This window comes from Apium graveolens, chromosome 6, assembly GCF_009905375.1.
Source record: "Apium graveolens cultivar Ventura chromosome 6, ASM990537v1, whole genome shotgun sequence".
NCBI classification, from domain to species: domain Eukaryota; kingdom Viridiplantae; phylum Streptophyta; class Magnoliopsida; order Apiales; family Apiaceae; genus Apium; species Apium graveolens.
In genome coordinates, this window is record NC_133652.1 from 116,345,960 (window position 1) to 116,351,407 (window position 5,448).

The following is a 5,448-nucleotide window of genomic DNA, read 5'->3' on the forward strand; positions in this document are numbered from 1 at the left end:
GTTCAAGATGAACAAGTGTGTGAATTGCTTTAAGCTGATACAGACAGATATATATTCAAACACAAATGTAAAGAACACAATAAACCTTTAAAAACTTTTCTGGTGGATTTGTTGTTCCACCAGAGATGGTATTTCAGAAATTCTGGATCTAAGAATTTGATCACAGCTGCATCCTAGTACAAACTAGATAATTTTTCTCTCAAGATTTTTCTAAACAGCTCTGGAAAAATTCTTATCTAATTACTAGCTACTACTTGGTTTATATGTTACCAAGTTTACAAGTGAAGACAAGGATATATAAAATAATAAAGTAAGATCTCCACTTGTTTCTTCTCCAGTTCACTCCAGTACATTGTTGACTTAATGTCTCTTTATACTAGAGTAGAACGGCTGCTTTTTCTGATGTTCCTGAAATTAGGCTGCCACATTTCAGTTATCTCTGTTCACCCACGTGCCTCTGTTTGTAGGTACAACTACCACTTATCAACGGTTAATCAACAGAACATCCGTTGAAGCTTTCATCCGTTGATGCACTCATCCGTTGAAGGATGTTATCCGTTGAAGCTTTAGAGACATCCGTTGAAGCTTAGCTTCTCATCCGTTGAAGGTCTTTAAGTCATCCGTTGATACCACTTCATTTATACAAAATTACAAGGCATGAAATATTTACAATTGGCCTTCCTATCTGCATATCTTCTAGTAGTCAACATGACTCATAGTTTCTCTCAACTTCTAAGAATTACATCTTAAATACAGAGACTGAAATATGCTACAACACTAGACTTATTTCTAAGTAAAGCTACACCATCAACGGATAGCCAAAGTGGTCTTATCCGTTGAGGCTACAGACACTGAATTTCTACTTAAGTGTTTTGTTAAACATATCATCAAACTAATGCATATATATTCCTAACAATCATGATTTCATATGAACCCATGATGGCGATAAGTTCTATTATGGGCTAATCGTGATCATGGGGTTGCAACGGATTTATTATGGAATTCTTTAGTTAATTGTTTAATACTTTAGTGTGTGATGATTGCTTGATATCTAGTATTGGTTGTGCGTATTCGTCTTATGTGCGTCGCGAACATATAAGATAGGGTGTTAATCTCTTGTGAAGCGACGGTGGATCTTGAGATTTAGAACTTGCCATGCTAGCATAGGTTCATGTACGTTGTGCATGATTAGTGGGTAACTCTAACAATTTTATTTGCCCTATGTAATCAAAAAGGAATAACTTGTGCTTAAATCGTTGTGTTGTCAATTTCTGTAGACATATAGGAACTCAATATAATTGATGACTATTCAACTTCTATCTTAATTGTGGATGCTTGGTAGAATGGTATTAGTACAATGAAAGTTGGCTTTTATCAGTTTCGTGTTATTCGATTAATATCATCACTGTCACATGCTAAAGGTAATAACAATGGCTATAGAAGGAAGTAATAATGAAGTTGTGATCTCATGAGTGTTTTATTATTGATAAATTGAAGTGTTAGTTAAGTGGTTAATTAAGTAGTTAATTATAGTTAATATTTAATCAACAATTTTAAGTGTTATTATCTTAACATTGAGAAGTAATCATACATTGGTGAGTGAGTTTAATTAGACAATAATTTAGTCTGAGTCTCTGAGGGAACGAACTAGAAAATATTCTATATTACTTGCGAACGCGTATACTTGCGTGAATATTAGCGCGTGTTTTCGCCCTAACAAGTTTTTGGTGCCGCTGCCGGGGACTCGGCGTATTTGTTTAGTTTATGTACTTACCATCATTGGTCATTAGGACTCAGTGATTAGGACGTAGTAGTTACTTATTTTTTCTGGTTGTGTTTCAGGTGCTTTAGCAAGCGTTTATGCAAACTCGTTCTCGTGCTCGCAAGAGGACTTTAGATACAGCTGAGGAGACATACGAAGTTCTTGATATTTCGGAGAAGTTAGATTTTGAGAATTCGGATTCAGGAACTGAGCAGAAAGAACCAGTAAACATGGGAGATCGTATTGTTCAAGCCGATCCAGCTCTTATGGATTTTTCTCGGCCTAAAATTGATGACATTCAGTCAAGCATCCTTCATCCGGCTATTCAAGCTAACACCTTTGAAATCAAGCCGGGCACTATTCGGATGGTGCAGAATTCTGTTTCTTTTGGAGGAGCGGCAACTGAAGACCCCAACATGCACATAAGGAATTTTGTCGAGATCTGCAGCACTTTTAAGTATAATGGCGTGACTGATGAGGCTATCAAGTTGAGGCTTTTCCCATTCTCACTAAGGGACAAGGCTAAAGACTGGTTACATTCTGAACCAGCTGGGTCCATCACTACGTGGCAAGATCTTGCGCAAAAGTTTCTGGTGAAGTTTTATCCGATGGCAAAGACTGCTGCTATGAGGAGTGCTCTTACTCAGTTTGCGCAGCAACCTACAGAATCTATGTGCGAGGCTTGGGAACGCTACAAGGAAATGTTGAGAAAATGTCCACATCATGGAATGCCGGATTGGATGGTGATCACTGGTTTCTATAATGGTTTGGGGGCCCAATCTCAGCCCATGCTCAATGCAGCAGCTGGAGGCGCCTTATGGGCTAAAAGCTATACTGAGGCGTATAATCTTATCGAGACGATGGCTGCAAATGAGCATCAAAACCCAACTCAGAGGATGACGTCAGGCAAGGTAGCAGGTATTCTGGAAGTTGATGCAGCCACCGCTATTGCAGCCCAGCTCCAAGCGCTATCAATGAAGGTTAATTCTTTGGCTACGTATGGAGTTAATCAAATAGCTATGGTTTGTGAGCTTTGTGCAGGTTCTCATGCTACGGATCAGTGTTCTCTTGTAAACGAATCTGTTCAGTATGTGAATAATTATCAGCGACAACAGCAGCCTGTGCCAGCGACCTATCATCCTAACAACAGAAATCATCCAAATTTCAGCTGGGGGAATAATCAGAATGCTATTCAGCCACCATATCAGCAAGGAGTGAGTAAACAGTTTAACCCACCTGGATTCCAGCAACCACAGCAGTATGCTACAAGGCAATCATATCCTCAACAGGGAAGTGCAGCTGCACCTACTAGTGCTGATTTTGAGGAACTTAAGCTGTTGTGCAAGAGTCAGGCGGTTTCTATCAAGACCTTGGAAAATCAAATTGGTCAATTAGCCAATGCAGTGCTCAATCGTCAACCTGGCACTCTTCCCAGTGACTCGGAAGTACCAGGCAGGAAGGAAGCTAAAGAGCAAGTCAAGGCTATTACCTTAAGGTCTGGAAAAGTAGCTGATGCTGAAAAGGCAAAAGAAGTAGAAGCTGAAATTAGAGGTGAAGAATCTAAGCAAAAGGAGAAAGCGGCGGAACCAAGGAAGACTACTGTTGAACACACTCTGCCTGAGGCTAATACAGGGGAGAAACAGCTCTATCCTCCACCACCTTTTCCTAAGAGATTGCAGCAACAAAAGCTGGATAGACAGTTCGGGAAGTTTCTGGAGGTGTTCAAGAAATTTCACATCAATATACCTTTCGCTGAGGCTCTGGAACAAATGCCTAGTTATGCGAAGTTTATGAAAACTATTCTTTCAAGGAAGGTGAAACTGGATGACCTTGAAACCGTTGCTCTCACGGAAGAATGCAGCGCTGTTCTGCAATAAAAGTTACCACCAAAACTGAAAGATCCAGGAAGCTTCACCATTCCTTGCACAATTGGCAATCTGACGTTTGACAAGTGCCTTTGTGATTTGGGAGCAAGCATTAATCTGATGCCGTTATCGATCTTTAAAAAACTGGATCTGCCTGATCCAAAACCCACGTACATGTCACTACAATTGGCTGACCGTTCCATTACTTACCCAAGGGGCATAGTTGAGGATGTGCTCGTCAAAGTGGATAAGCTCTTCTTTCCAGCAGATTTTGTTATTCTGGATTTTGAGGAAGATAAGAAGATTCCCATAATCTTGGGGAGGCCTTTCTTGGCTACTGGCCGTACCTTGATAGATGTGCAAAAAGGTGAACTTACTATGCGGGTCCAAGATCAGGATGTGATCTTCAACGTATTCAAGGCAATGAAATTCCCTACAGAAGATGAGGAGTGCTTAAAAGTGGATGTGATTGATTCTGCGGTTACTTCGGAACTCGATCACATGCTAATGTCTGATGCATTGGAAAAGGCCTTAGTGGGGGATTTTGACAACGATGATGAAGATAGCAACGAGCAATTATAATATCTGAACGCTTCTCCCTGGAAGCGAAAGCTGGACATACCATTTGAATCTCTTGGTACTTTTGACCTCAAGAACGCTGAAGGGAAGCTCAAACCATCAATAGAGGAAGCACCTACCTTGGAGCTCAAGCCATTACCTGAACACTTGAGGTATGCTTTTTTAGGTGATTCATCTACGTTACCTGTTATTATTTCATCTAACCTTTCAGGTAGTGAGGAAGACAAGCTCTTAAGGATTTTGAGAAAATTCAAATCGGCTATAGGATGGACCATAGCAGACATCAAGGGGATAAGTCCTTCATATTGTATGCATAAAATTCTGCTAGAGGAAGGTAGTAAGCCAACTGTGGAACAACAGCGAAGACTGAATCCCATCATGAAGGAGGTGGTGAAGAATGAAATTCTGAAATGGCTAGATGCAGGCATCATTTATCCTATTTCTGATAGCTCGTGGGTGAGCCCCGTACAATGTGTACCTAAGAAGGGAGGTATCACTGTGGTCGCAAATGAAAAGAATGAGCTCATCCCTACTCGAACAGTTACAGGATGGAGAGTATGCATGGATTATAGAAAATTGAACAAAGCCACAAGGAAAGATCACTTCCCCCTTCCATTTATTGATCAGATGCTTGACAGATTGGCGGGTCATGAGTATTTTTGTCTTCTGGATGGTTATTCCGGGTATAATCAGATTTGTATTGCACCAGAGGATCAGGAAAAGACTACCTTCACTTGTCCATTTGGCACATTTGCTTTTCGCAGAGTTTCGTTTGGGTTATGTGGCGCACCGACCACCTTTCAGAGATGTATGATGGCTATATTCTCTGACATGATTGGAAATAACGTCGAAGTGTTCATGGATGACTTCTCCGTCTTTGGACACTCATATGATGAATGTTTGAATAATCTGCGCGCCGTACTCAAAAGATGCGTGGAAACTAATTTGGTGCTTAATTGGGAGAAATGTTATTTTATGGTGCGTGAAGGCATTATCCTTGGGCATAAGGTCTCTAGCAAAGGTCTGGAGGTGGACAAGGCCAAGGTGGGAGTCATTGAAAATCTTCCCCCACCTAATTCTGTGAAAGGAATCCGTAGTTTTCTTGGTCATACGGGTTTTTATCGGCGATTCATCAAGGACTTTTCAAAGATATCTAAGCCGTTGTGCAATTTGCTTGAGAAAGATGTGCCTTTCAAATTTGATGATGAATGTTTGGCAGCATTTGAGACTCTCAAGGAGAGT

General features: G+C 40.6%; 1 non-coding gene across 1 annotated transcript; it reads right to left on the reverse strand.

Moving 5' to 3' along the window:
- Positions 1-2,385: 2,385 nt before the first annotated feature.
- Positions 2,386-2,492, reverse strand: LOC141669433 (small nucleolar RNA R71). The gene has a single exon (XR_012553719.1). It is a non-coding gene; the product is annotated as a small nucleolar RNA R71 (small nucleolar RNA).
- Positions 2,493-5,448: the final 2,956 nt, after the last annotated feature.